The 15,501-nt window shown below is 35.7% G+C and overlaps 1 non-coding gene across 1 annotated transcript; it reads right to left on the reverse strand.

Annotated features, from left to right (window-relative positions):
- Positions 1-5,748: 5,748 nt before the first annotated feature.
- On the reverse strand, positions 5,749-5,855 carry LOC141644708 (small nucleolar RNA R71). Its single transcript, XR_012544318.1, has one exon. It is a non-coding gene; the product is annotated as a small nucleolar RNA R71 (small nucleolar RNA).
- Positions 5,856-15,501: the final 9,646 nt, after the last annotated feature.

Genomic DNA, 15,501 nt, shown 5'->3' on the forward strand with positions numbered 1-15,501 from the left:
TTCAACAACAAAAGGGTGATCATGAAACTCCCCCCTCTTCCATTGTTATACCGCCTTACCCCTTTGTGTATGAAGAGTTCAAACCGCAAGGAATTGAAATTGGGAAAGACTATGTCACTCTTCTTATGCAAGCCATGCACAAGCAAGCTTATGAAGATCGGAAGAATGCTTATTTGGCTCAATATCCTCCCCTCTTACATCTAGCTAGGCAAGGACTCCTTGATCCATCTTGTCCTTTACCTAGTTGGGCGGATAGAGAAGCCTTATTTCCGGGTGCATCAAGGGACGTGGTGGAAGACAATGAGGTTGTTGGAAATGGTGAAGAAATTGATGATAATATTGAGGAAGAAGCAAGTGGAGATGAAGAAAGAGATGGTGAAGATAATGATGAGCAAGATGATGGTGAAGATAATGATGAGCAAGATGATGGAGAAGATAATGAAGAAAGTGCCAAGGAAAGTGGCAGTGTGACCGCTTCTCATGAGGGAAGTGGTGATGATGATAACATGATGGAAGACTAGCCTTGGAGACTCCTACTCTCCCACGGTTTGTCTATATCTCTTTGTATTTTATTTCATTTTGATCATTGTTGGTTTAGTCCTAGCAACATCAAAGGACTCACACCTCGGTTCCATTGAGGTGTTCTTTATTGTTCCCATTTTTGAAAATCCAAAATGACAATCTAGTTTCATGCATAGCATAGTGTGTGCATGAACTATACCCATGCTTTGACATTAGCAATAGTGTCTTATTTGGTTTGGGGAAGTTAATGCATACACAACGGGAGGTAATCTAAATTATCCTCTCCGTCATAACAAAAAAACCATGCATCATGTAGTATAACTTAGTGTAGAATTGCATTTAGTATAGAAATCATGCATCATTTTTGCATAATTTCCATCATTTTGGCCATTGAGGACAATGCCCATATTAGTGTGGGGATGGGAATTCTAACACTTAACTTTTATTCAAAAACCATAAAAATTGAAAAATTTCAAAAATCATAAAAAATTGAAAAATTTGAAAAACCAAAAACAAGTTCATTTCCTTTGTATATATTGTCTTGTATATATTGTGTTTGTTTATCCTTGTTCACTTTGATTGACTACGCCACATCCGAGACATGAGGATATTGAAGACCGCATGGTATGATCTTTCCAATCTCCTTTTTCCTCTTTATGTTAATGACTATGTGGCTTTATTTTGATTGATGCGGTAAAAACAATGTGAACTTAGGACTTGCATTTAGGTTATATGTCATACTAGTTGGTAGAATCATTTGCATTAGGATGTGTATATGTTAGTTGCATCATGGCATGTAGTTGCATGTTAGAAAATTTTGCGAAACCGTCTACTTGGGAAGCTTGACAAGTGTATATAGGCCCTAGTAGATGCTTTTTATTCTTAAGACTTTGCTTGTTAGAATACTTGTAAAACACCCTAGGATGTGTCATGCTAGTATCCTTTGACCCATGGTTTAAGGCCTAGTCAAGAGTACCTTGTGGTGTGATAACTCCTTGGCTACCGTTTATTCCAAGGTGACCCTTGAAACCATGCATACTTCTATCATTCATCCATGTTCTACCACATTTTTTGTCATCAAAGGGAATGGGCACAAAAAGAAATCAATTTGAGTTCAATGAAATGAAAAGTGAAAGAACGTTTGCAAAATGCATCAAATGAAAAGAGGAGCAAAAATAGAACTCCTAAAGCTTCAAAAACAAGGCACCCTCGTTACTAATTGGGGTGACTTTGAAAATGTTCAAAAAGAAATGCAAAAAAGTTGTCAAGTATTGAAAAGCCAAAAATCAAAAGAAATGGCAAGAAAGTGTTCTCAAATGTCAAATGCCAAATGAAATTGGGGGGAAAAACAAAAATGAAAGCAAACTCCCAAAATGAAACTCAAATATCTATTGATCCCTTTATCCATCATATCCATTTTTGTGCATGGTAGAGAGGGGACGACCCTTCTTCTTGTCTAGGCAAGAGGGGGAATTCCGCGATCCTCCAGTGTTTCTAACACCATAGGGAGTCTACTCTTGACAAAAGCATTTAACGATTGAGGACAAAGGTACCCTAGCTTGACACCTTTTGGAGGTGATTTATTGGTATCCTTCTAGGCCTAGTAGTTTGAACAAATTGCATCTATGAAGGATTGTGTACCCTTGAATTGCTTCCCTTGTAGATAATTTCCGCCACTTAGATGAGGAAAGTGGCTATTCTTTTGTAGATGCATCCATTATGTGATTTTTGTGTGCTTAATGTTTGGATGTGTCGCCATTTTGGCAAGACCCACCTTGCCTTGCAAGAAGGCATCCTACCTCATGGTTGTCTTATTGTGAGTTGAAGGGGCGGAGTGAGACCCGCTAATTGTCTCATATCGGCTATTATTATTAGGTTAGGTTAGTATTTGGTCCTAGTCTTTGTCACCTCTTTACTCGGGACGAGCAAAGGTTCGGTTTGGGGATATTTGATGTAACCATAATTGGCGCATATTTAGCCCCCGAATTACCATTGTTTCCATGCTTTTTAGTGCCTATTTGGGTCATTTATTATCTTTAGTTCTTTGTTTTGCATATTCTTTGAGATTTTGATCCCTTGGTAGGAAAGGAGTAAGAATCTTGCATTTTCGTGGCAAAACGAGGCTAAATTGATTGTATTCAATGACCAAGCATCAAGGAGAGACAAGACTAGAAGGCCTTTGTACATAGCATAGTAGAAGAGCATTGTTGAGAAAGGATCCTTGAGTCCCCAAGGAAATCCCCAAGGAATTCATGAAGAAAAGGGAAGAAAAGAAGAAGAATTGACGCTGCCAGACAATCCGAACGGATTGTATACAATCCGCCCGTCCGTCCAGCCCAATCCGAGCGTCCCTCAAAGGAATCCGCTCGGATTCCCCCTCGCCAATCCGAGCGTCTTGCCCAAGGATCCGCTCGGATTCCTCAGCCCAGATCCGGCCGTCCCCGACTCCCATCCGCACGGATTTCAAGATGACAAAGACGTTTTCATTCTTCAAAGCTACGATTAGAGAAGCCCTTCTCTCGAAAAATACCGAGTCTCCTTGCTCAACTTAAAAAGTGTAATTACTAGTTTAGCCCTTAGTTAACCCTAATGCATCCTCCCTAATTTTCACTATAAATACCCCATTAGTCTAATTAGAGGAGCATGTTCTTCTTATCAATAATTAGTGTAGTTAATATCAATCAAATCTCTCTTCAATATTGTAATCAAGTATTAATCAAGTTTTAATCCAAGTTTTAGTTCTTTAATCTCTCTCTTGTTCTTACTTTATTTTGGGTAATTGAAGATTATTTGGGTTATTATTGGGAGATTGACAACCTCTCAATCTAGGATTCAAGTACTTCTATTATTCTTGCTTTATTATTGGAATCATTAGTAGGTATAATCTCTTAATCCCTTTTTAATTATTGCTAATTACTTTCATTTATTCATCATGTTTCATTATGTTAGTATGATTGACAACCTTTCTAGCATGATCAATATGATAATGAGTGAGTAGTCTCTTAGCTAGGGTTTAATGGGTGATTAGGGAAACCAACATGGGGAATGATTCATGCTTAAATTAATATGCTTTCATATCTTATTTGCTTGCTTGTTTTGATCTTAATACATGCACATGTTATATTTGATGAAATGCTAAGCCTATGAATCCTTGCATTTACTATCATCTTCTATCCTTTCAACTTGACTTGTAAGACATAACCCAACTCGAGTCTTGTTAGACCATGCATGTATTGAGTAGGAAAGATTAAGTCGACTTGTAGGTGTTGTACAATCTAATCGATTCGGCTCCGGGACCCAAACTTTCCTAGGATTGTAAGATATAACCCAACTCAATCCATCACAACAATAATTGCTTGCTTATAATTTGAGAACATGTTTGTATGATCATATCCCATGATTCCCCTATGAACCCATGACACCCTAGTGCCTTTAATCAATTGTTTACACCCCTTATTTTATTCATCTTGCTAGTTTATTTTCATTGCTATTTTAGTTTAGTAACCTTCTACATCAACCCAATTTGTGACACCCCTTAGACATTACTAGTTACAATAGAATTCTCATTTCAATACCCGTCCCTTGGGATCCGACCTTTACTTGCCTCTTTACTAATTGTAGAGTTGTTTGTGAAGTAGAAATTGTGTTTTGTATCGACCATTGACCAACGACCACATATGCTTAATTGTGAACACGAAATGGCCTCGATCAGTCCTTCCTTGCAAGTTCATTTCCTTAAGGTATTTCTATTTTACACCTCTATTTAGTTTACACATAGTCTATAATTAAGTACTTTATTTATATTACCTTAACTTTATTTCTTTTGCATGTTATATTATTTAGTTTATATAAATTATACAATCATGTTTAGCATTTCTTATAATATAGTTTATAATTTACACCTTAATATGAGTAGCTAAATTTTCTAGTCTAAGGGCTAGGGGAGCCATGCAAAAATCAAATATATAACGTGTTAAAATAGGTTGATAATAATATTGTTCAATTGTTTCTATCACATGTTTGCATTGTCACGTTTAATCTTTGGTTATCGGCCGTAATCGTAGATTATGTTTGTTCATTCGTTCTAAAGTCGAGAGGCATGAAATTGAATTAGACTAAGCATGTATAGTAGGACGACCTAGTCATGGACGAGAGTTTCTCTAGGACCTGGTCTATGGTTGACACTAATGCCGTAAGGTGGGTGTCTCTAAGCCTAAGCAATTGACAATGTTTTTAATACCGAGTTTAACATAATTATATACTTACCTTTGCATGTGTGACCCGACCCCCTTAGACTCCTTTTTATTATATAATTTACATTATAATTTTTGTTAATCATCAAACAACCAAACAAACCCAAAACGAATTCGATCTTGATAGAAATCTTCCCATAGCATTTCACAACGTAATTCCCGTTTCCTTGTGTTCGACCCCTATTGCAACATTCACTTGTTTTTTAGGGTAATTATCTTTGCATAGGTACACGATAAACCTATCAATTTTTGGCACCGTTGTCGGGGAAACGGTTTTATTACGTTTTGAATTGTCGATTTTTATTTTGTTTTCCTTTGTGTTGAGGAACACTTGTTCCTTGAGACTGTTACTTATCATTTTCCTAGCAATTGTTGTCTTATGCCCAGGTCCTCTCGTAGTGGAGAATTGCTTTTACCGGATTCCGATCCCGAGAAAACCTTTAGGAGAAGATGACGTTTTTGGAAGGAAGCGAAAGAAGCCACTTCTCCCGTCCAAGTTAAAAGTGCTAGAAAGTCTTACTTAGACGATCTAGAAGTTCTTGAAGAGGAGGAGGTTTCTAGTTCATCATCTCCACCACCGCCATCATCTACTACCAAAAAGATGGTGAAACTTTTTGATCACTCAAAACCCACCGCAGCAATGCTTCCGGTCGGTATCACAACTACTCAAATTACCGCGCCGAAATTCGAGATCAAACCGGATTTCATTAGCCTTGTAGAGAGGAAGCAATTTGGGGGAAGTCCTTTGGAGGATCCCAATTTGCATGTGCAAAATTTCTACGACTATTGCTCCATGATTTGACAAACGGGCGTCACTCAAGCCCAAATAAGGGAAATATTTTTCCCTTTCTCTTTGAAATACAAGGTTAAGCTTTGGATCAATAGCCTTGACCGCACCGCCATGGGAATTACCAATTAGGAGACTTTGGCTCTTGCTTTCTATCAAAAGTTTTTCCCACCGGAGAAAACTCAAACTTTGAGGAGACAAATCACCGGATTCCGTCAACAAGTTCTTGAGAGCTTATATGAAGATTGGGAGAGGTACAAGGAGTTGCAAAGGCAATGCCCACATCATGGGCTATATGATTGGTTTCTAGCAATCGCATTCTGCAATGGATGTTATGCCGAGTCCCGAAGGATTCTTGATTTCGCCAACAATGGACGGTTTGATCAAATTGACACCGACCTTGCTCATGCCACGATCGAATCTATGGCGGTCTATGATGCTCAATATGTCAATTCCCGAATTGTGACACTCAAAGGTAAAGAAGAATCCTCCAACAACTCCGTCTTGCTAGCTCAAATTGCTTCCCTTTAACAACAATTGGCGGAAAGAGATGCTAGAGATTCCCTTCAACAACTCAATGCCGTGTCTTCAACAAGTCAATCATAGTTTGTGATGGTTGCGGAGGTGCGGGTCATTACGCCGCTCATTGTCGAGCTCCTATTGAAGAGGTAAATGCTTTTCAAACTTTTAGACAAAGTTCATATCCACCGGGTACATTTTCCAACACTTATAACCCGAATACAAAATTACATCCGAACTTGTCTTACACTAGCAACAATGTGCTTAACCCTCAACCCCCACCACAACAAAATGCCTATGTCCCTCAATAACAAAAGTATAATCCTCCACCGGGTTATCAAAATCAACAAAGGCCCCCACAACACAATTACCAACAAAATCCGCCACAAAATCCCCAACAAAACAATCAAGGAGGAGGTAAGCTTGAGGGCTTGATAGTGCAAATGCAAAGGGAATTATTGGCTCAAATTAAAAAGAATGATCAAGCTCATAGTGCCGCGGTCAAGATGTTGGAACAAGTGGCTCAACTAGCCGCTTCTAACTCTCAAAGGAAGAACAGTCAATTACCACCCCAAGGTACGCCACCACACGAGACCGTTAATTCTATCTCCTTGAGGAATGGTACAAGCTATGATGGGCCATCCATGACTTTGGATGGCGAAGTGGTTGTTAAAAAGCCTAAGCTTGGGGGAAATGACAAAAGGAAGGCTAGTGAAGAGCCTGTTGTTAAAGACTGTGTACCATTTCCCCATCGACTGTTGATGCTTAAGAGAAAGAGCAAGCTTGATGCCAAAGATTTTGAGCCTCTTATGCCCAAAGAAAATGACAAGGTAATTGTTGAGGAAGTTTCTCCTAATGCTACGGAGAGTGATGCCATTTCAAAGAATGTTCCCAATGAGAATGAGAAAGAGAAAGTGAGAGATGTGGAGGATGCTCCTCCAAAAGAAGTTGTTCAAGTGCCATTTCCTCATCGTCTAGCAAAACACAAGGAGGAAGGTAAGTTTGGTAAATTTTTGGAAGTTTGTAAAAATTTACAAGTCACCATCCCATTTATAGAATTGCTTACCCAAGTCCCTTCTTACGCAAAGTTTATGAAGGAGATTCTCTCAAAGAAGCGATCCTTCAATGAGATTGAGACTATTGCTTTCACCGAAGAGTGTAGTTCACTCTTACAAAATAAGTCTCCCCCCAAACTTAAGGACCCCGGTAGTTATTCTATTCCTTGCACTATAAGCACATATACCATTGATAAGGCTCTTTGCAACCTAGGTGCTAGTGTAAATGTCATGCCTTATTCCCTTTTTGAAAAACTCAACATGGGTGCTCTAAAATGCACAAGTACAACATTGCAAATGGCGGACCGTTCTTTAAAGCGACCTTTAGGTGTCTTAGAAGATGTACCCGTCAAAGTTGGCAAGTTTTTCATACCCGTTGACTTCCTCATACTTGATATGGCCGAGGACTCACAAACCCCAATTATATTGGTAAGCCATTTTTATGCACCGCGGGTGCGCTAATTGATGTGAAAAATGGGAGGTTAACGTTAGAAGTGGGTGATGACCGGGTTTCCTTTAGCAAAAACAACACCATTAGAAGCCCAATATTACAAGAGTCTTGTTATTTATTTAGCACTATGGACTCTTCTCATGCCTCTACTATGCTTGGATCCTTACTGATGGATCCGTTGGAGGAAGATATTGGTGTTGTTTGTTTTATAGGTAACGATGCTAAAGGCACTATTGCTAAGAGTGCCAAAAAGAAAGGGAAATTTTATTTGAATAATTTCAAATGGTTGCAGAATACAAAAGAAGCTATGAAATGGAGCTTGGTTGGTGGCAAGCTCAAGAACGAAACTTGACCAAATAGCTTCTTACGTCGTGCGGTACGTTAAACCAGTGCTTCTTGGGAGGCAACCCAAGCTTTTTAGTTATTTTTATTTATTTTTGTTTTTAATTTTCTACATTTTATTGTTTTTTCGTAGATTAGTAATAAAATACTCGACTTGACGATGTTTCTTTTTGTTATTTTTAGGTGAAAATGAAGAAAGAAGAATTAGGAGAGAATCTAGCACACTTCCCCATGCAAGAACCCCGTTCAGGGACGTAGTTTTCGAAAAACGGGATGAAGTTAAAAGAAATAATGAAGCAAGTCAAAAAGCCGAAGAAGAGGTCAACCCCGATCGGGGTCGTGGTTTTGTATTTTCTTGGCCCTTTTCTTCTACGGGTAAAAGGCTAATTTTGTTCTATCATTCTCATACACTTCGACGGTACTTCTCCTCTTTCTCTCTATCATATTTCTTCATTTCTTCACTCAAAATCACAAGGAAACATCTATGTCCCCCAAAATTCATGCTAGCGTGGGGGGGAGGCTCACAAGTCGAGTAAGTTTTTTATTTGCTTTGCATCTTAGTTTATATGTTGCAACCCATTAAACATGACCTCTCGTCCTTCTTGTTTGGTGCTTTATACCATTCTTGTGGTTTCGCTGGGTAGATTTAATTGTTGGCACATTGAGGACGATGTTATGTTTAGCTTGGGGGGAGATTGCATTTGCATATAGTGTAGTTTGCATGTAGTGTAGAATTTTTGAAAATTTTTGAGAGAAATTTTTGCTTTGTGCTTGCTTGTAGCCTACTTTCCTCTTTGCTTATCCTAATAGTAGCTTTTTGCTAATGATTTATTCTTTCATGATGGGATATTAGCTACATGGGGATGTCTTGACATAGTAGGTGGGAGATGGAAAATAAACTAAACAAGCTTGATCTTGACTTTTGGCAAGCTATAAAATGGTAAGGTAGAACCTCTTTTGACCGATGCATCCATATTCGGTCTCTCTTAGGTGAGTGTAGGTGTCTCCTTATGATGTGTGTTTCATCAAAACGCACAAGTATGGTTCTCATGTCATTTTTTTGTAAGCATGCATTCAATTGTTATAGCATTTTGGAGTCATTCACATCATATAATTGCCTTCTTCACCCCTTTCATAAAACATTTTCCCTAGCTACATTATAACTTGCCTATCTTGTTGAGCTAGTAGCTTTGTTTGTTTTTGCTTGGGTGCTTAATTGAGATTTGTTTAAACATTGTGGAAATCATGTGAGCTTGGTCTTTATGCTCAAGAAAGAAAGAAAAATTAAAAAATTAAACAGAAAAAATGACGAAAATTGAAAGATGAAAAAAGAATGAGAAAAAAGAAATGAAAAAGCATTGAAAAGAAAAAAAAGAGAAGAAGAAGAAGATGTGAGAAACTCTCATACATTATTCATATTCTTTTGGAGAGTTTTATTATGATTAAATTGCAAATTTGGGTTAGAATTGGGATTGAACATCCTTGCATTTGATTGCTGCTAGCTTGACATTAGCTCCACAATCCATAATTCATTTGTTCCCTCTTCTTACCCATTACATATTGCCTTCTTCCCACTCATTTGGCTTCTTTATCATGCTTACATTTGATTGTTTGAGCTCACTAGTTTTGACATGTTTACCATATTAGATTGCGGGCACATTATTATAAGTCGAGGAAAGTTGAGTGTTCATGCACAAAATTGTCCTTTCACATATAAAAGAGTTTGAGTGCCCCGTGAGAGTCCATAAGTCAAAAGATCATGCAAAAGCTTAGAGGTTCATTTCAAGTTTTCCTCAACAATAGTGCTATCACATGTTTAAATCTCATATTAAGAATACGTAAGGGACGATTCATTATATAATCAACTGATCATCATTAATCGGTAATGATTGGCTGACTAGAGTTCGACATTACTGTCATTTGACGGTGGTTGTCAGTTGATCCCTTAAGGTCACACCTAAAGGACAATTCCCTTAATAGATAAATTGATTAATTGTATGACGATCCAAGTTAACCAATTCCTTAAAATTGAACAATTCAATTGTGAGAGAGAATATTTATATCTTATTGTAATGAGATTAAATAAGATTTATTTTAGTAATTGAAATGCTTTGTTACTAAAATTGTTTATTGTTTGTGAAACAATAGAGATAAGAATGAATGGTTAATTATAATTACAAATTGTTCTGAATTATAATTATATGACCCCTTTTGGTCAAGTATCACTAGTCAATTTGTTGTATGTAATTTGATTAATTCATAGAATGATATTTATTTGATAAATATGCATTAAATTAATTAATAACATGTAACATACTACATGTGACATATTGTGTGACAATTGACAAAATAAAATGGTAGTCCATTTTATATGGGTTGGACCAAAATGGAGGGAATCATAGTGGTATGTAGTTAATTATTTTATGAGATAAAGTAATATGTAATCATTCCTATACATACTAGCCTTGCACCTACTCTAATTGTCTTACACATCTATAATATTGAGAAGACAAAAAGAAAAGAGAAGATGCTCTCTTTTGGCCTCTTCCTACCCGGCCACTTCCTCCTCTTTATGAGAATTTTGTTCTCATTTTTACACTACTCATTCATTCTAAAACAACACATGCAAAATTGTTCATTATTCTCTCCTACTTCTCTCTAAACAAGTTTTAGAATACAAGAAATTATTCATCCATTCTAATATCATTTTAAGGTTACTAGTGTAGTAATAATAATAATATCAGAATACATTTTAAGGGTACTAGTGTATTAATCTAGTTAATTAGTATACTAGTTTAAGGGATTAATCTTGGGTGCAATCAAAGGAGAATCTCTACTTTGGGATTTTTGGAGGATCATCCAATATTTTAAGCTCAAGAACAAATAAGGAAGGTGACCTTATTTGTGCCCATTATTTCGAACCAACCTACAATGTAAGGGACATTGTTTTTCTTATAAATCTCTTATTTTGTTATGCATGCACTAGATCTAAAGAACAAATAATTAAGAAGTTAATTAGTTTACTATTAGAGGAGTCTAATAATAGGTAATTAAACCTAACAAGTGGTATCAGAGCATAGGATGTTGCATGCATAATCGGTTATTGTTTTTCCGAGTTAAAATGTTAACATATAAAACTAAAAATTTGTGATTTATAAGAGTAAGTCACGAAATCATAATGCATGTTATATCTAAAGTTGTAAAATTGTTTGGATTAATTTTTGGATACTTTAGATGTTTTATGAGATAAAACCGATAAATTACAACTATATTTTCTCAAAATTAATTCAAAAATTTTAACCATGATTTTTGACATTATGAGTGTCATGGAATTATTCCAGAATGTTCAAAAATTTAAAATTCAAATTTTGAAATTATTGTAATTTAATTTGAATTTATTTCATAAATGTTATGATTTTAAGGTAAAAAATGAGCATAAAATTAAATCAAGTTGAATTATTGTCAAAAATTGAGTGATGACTAATTTTTGAGTCCTAAGAGTGTTAGGATAATTAACTTGAGCTTAAATGTGATTTAAGTGTTAATTTATGATTTTAAGAAGTTATGATCATGCATTTCTATAAAACCGGGTTATATACAAGATACAAGTTAAATAGGGCGATTTGGCACATAATTTGGCATGATAGACACATATTATAATGCTGCATATTTCAATTGTTGAATGTCTTTTATTTATATAATTTTGAATTATGTAATTTTATCTTAGTATGACCTTAATTTTAATCGATATTACCCGTAATGAAAGGGAATATTGATTCGGTTGTAATTTAATGTGATCTCGTATCACTTTTTTTTACTAGTTTTTCCATTTTACAAATGTATAATAGGAATAGCTTTGTATTTTTATTATTTGTAATCATGGAGCTTCTTCAAGACGGTGCCATTCGAAAAGGCGTTCCGATGAAGACGGTGTTCTTGGAAGGCGTGCCACTTGAAGATTCAAGGGAACAAAGGAGTTGGTTTCCGAATATGTAATAGATTATTTGATTTTCAATTTAAGGAAGGCCATACTAGGAATTTATTACTATTGCTTAATTTCTTTTAATATGTTGCATGCATTGCCAAATCGCCATAACAACACATGCATATCATATCGAGTCATCGACCGTGTCAATTAAAATTATCGTAGTTCACCGTTTTAGTTCACTTAAAACGTGATAGATAATAAATTGACAAGACCCCTCAATTATAATAATTGAGAATTAGCCTTACCAAATAGTAGAAACCATGAGTCCCAATTTCATGAGGAAGTAGGCTTGTTACGTTGGGTAAGTGGGTAATAAAATGTTATTACATCGAAATTTGGATTGAGCTCAACGGAAGTATTCGTGACCGTAGTCGTATGTGTTCCGGGCTAAAGATAAATATTAAAGTAATTTTTATCGACCGAGAGTTCTAGAATTAGAATCGATTAAGAGGTTAATCCACCGAATTATATTGATAAGGGATGAATCGGCTCACCGTGCCCGAGTTAATATGAATTTGGATCTCGGAATCATTTATAATAGTTGCGTAGAGGTCACTATATAAATGCTTAAAACTTGTTTAAAACGTTTACAAGTATTATTAAAACGACTAATGTTAATTATTTCCTTCATCTCCGTTTTTATAGTTATTTATTTGCAATGGATCCATCTAATAATCCTACACCGATTACCATTAATTCATGGCTCCAATCATTCAATGAAAAATGCTCCTTGTATGATGATGACCCGATTATAGAACTACGCATTGGCATTGGTGAGGATGGAAATCTTTGCTATTTTACCACTTCTACACATCCCACTCCCATACGCATGCCCACCACCTTGGCAAGAGGATCATATGAGGAGAATCTTGCAAATTCCAAGGTATCCTTGTTTGATGAAGCAAGGAGAAATATCAAATTGAGTGTGAGTTCCAGCAAGAGTGTACTTGCAACCGAAAGGGGTAATAGTATTAATAAAGGAAAGGCAAAGAAGGGTAAGAAACCCAAATCCAATTGTGAATTGGAAGTTGATAGTGAGACTACCACAACCAAAACCAAGAAGGGTGCCCAATCCTACCATGAATGTCATTATTGTAATGTCATGGGCCATTGGAAGCGTAATTGCCCCAAGTATTTGGAAGATATAAATGTTGGACTTATCACTCCAAGTGGGACTTGGAAATATGGAAAAGCTAAACAAGGGTGATGTAGATCGCCGACAAGGAAATGGAGCTAGGGTAGCCGCCACTTCAAGAGGGACTTATGTACTTGTTTTAGCTAATAGCTTTGAGTTATAATCTACATAATTGTTATTATGTACCCATTTTGTCTAAAAACATTATTACCATTTCTATGTTAGACATAAAAGAATTGTTCTATTGCAATCAAAAAACAATTGTTGTAATTTTGTTGAATATGACTTAGCTGTAAGCCAAACCACTTCTTTCAATGGTATTCATGTTTTAGACACTTCCAACTCAACTAAAGATATCTATAACATACAAAGACTCATATCAAGTGATTCAAATGATTTGTACATTTGGCCTTTTTACGATTAGGTTACATAAATAAGAAACACATTTAAAGGCTAGTGTTGACTAGATTTATTGAACCATTTAATTTTTCAATCATATGGAATATGCGAATCTTGTCTCCTTTGCAAAATGATTCGTATTCCCTTTAGTGGTAAAGGAACACGAGCAAGTGATTTGTTAGGACAAATACATGCCGATGTTTGTGGTCCAATGAACATCACCGCAAGGGAAAATTATGACTACTTCGTCACTTTTACCGATGATTTAAGTAGATATGGGTATATTTACTTGATCAAATATTAAGTGAAGCTTTTGAGAAATTTAAATAATTTCCAAAATGAAGTAGAGAACCAACTGTATAAAAGGAATTAAAGCATTACGATCTGATCGTGGTGGCAAAGATCTAAGTAATGAATTTGATTTATTATATATGGATTATGACCTTGAGTCACTACCCATAAGATCAAACTAACATGAGTCAAGTTGAGTTGTTGAACTCACTTTTGGGGATTTTTATTTTAATCTGGAGGGTCAACCAGGAAATACCTTAAATAGAGAGTCTATTTAACAGATGACATGGATAAGACTCGTATATAATGTCTGCTGTAAAAGAGCTGGTCTTTTATGAGCTAATGCGTTAGTCTAGAAAAACTTCTTATACTCCACCACGTGCATGTTTGTAACTCACAAAGCTATCTCTTAAGAAGATAGAGGTATTTCTAAGAGATAGAGTGAGAGTATATTGGATCGTTACAAACATGTCTTATAGTTAATGTGTTACTTTGTGAAAGTAATGGAACTATAATCTATAAAGATAGAGTGGGAGTATAGTTCAGTGGGAGTTTTTCACACATGTCTTGTTGTTAAAATATTGCTTTGCGAAAGTAATGGTATTGTCTTAAATCGACTTTGTTACATACGAGCCATAACATTACAATCCAAAGATTGTTACTCAAAGAGTAGATTTACTTAAAGGCGAGGGTCTCCTTAAAGTGAATAGAGCTTTAAAGTAAATATGAGCATAGATCGACATGAAGATGTTGATCAAAATAAATTATGTTAGGAATTGCCACATTTCATTTGATGATGAATGGCAAATGATAATTAAAATTCGCTTTTCTAAAATGGAAATTTAGAAAAGGAATGTGTTTGGAACACAAAACCTTAGATAAAGATCTAATAATCCTAACATATTATGCATAGCTTTCTTAAGTGATCCCAGAATGGTCTTAAGCAAGCATTAAAGGATTATACTTTTCGTTCATGTGATAATTGAAAATGGTATCATTCACATGATTGAAGAATCATGATTATACATGAAGTTAAGTGGGAGCAAGAATTATTTTTCCATGTCTTATATGTTGAAAACATATTACTTATTGAGAATAATGTACCAATGCTCTCTTCTGTGAAAGATTGATTGGGAGACTAGGAAAAGGTGCGATGTATTCTAAGATTTTTGAATCTATGTGAGAGAATATTGGCATAGACTTAAGAGGCTTATGATGATAAGATCTTTCATATCTGTTTAAAAATCAACAAGGTTAATAGGTTATTCATGGTGATGAAAGTGGAATTACTATGATGGAGTCATGGTCGTTCACTAAACCTATTAAGTTGTTGATCAAATGAAATCGATTGCTAATGATTCTGCCATTAGAATGATCATGTACGCCAACAGACGCACAAGCTGTGATGAACCATATGCTATGAGCATAATAAGTCAATAATAAGTTAATTCATAAGATGGTCTTGTGAAAGCCTTAAAGAACATCCTTTGAGATTCTTGAGAAGAATTGAGGATTCGTTCTTATGTTTGGATGATATACTAAGTTATGTGTTGAAGGGTTGCACGAACTTTAGTTTCCAAACCAAGAAGGATTTGTCGAAATCCTAGGCTGATTTTATTGACAAAAGGAGTAAAAAACTAGAAAAGTGTTTTAGTTTCATGCATTGCAAATTCTACAAAAGGAATCTAAGTGAATTGTGATAAAATGGTCAACGTAGGGAATGAGAGTAGATTCCTCTACCTGTAACACCCGCAAATTT

The sequence above is a fragment of the Silene latifolia genome, chromosome 2, assembly GCF_048544455.1.
Source record: "Silene latifolia isolate original U9 population chromosome 2, ASM4854445v1, whole genome shotgun sequence".
In the NCBI taxonomy this organism is placed as follows: domain Eukaryota; kingdom Viridiplantae; phylum Streptophyta; class Magnoliopsida; order Caryophyllales; family Caryophyllaceae; genus Silene; species Silene latifolia.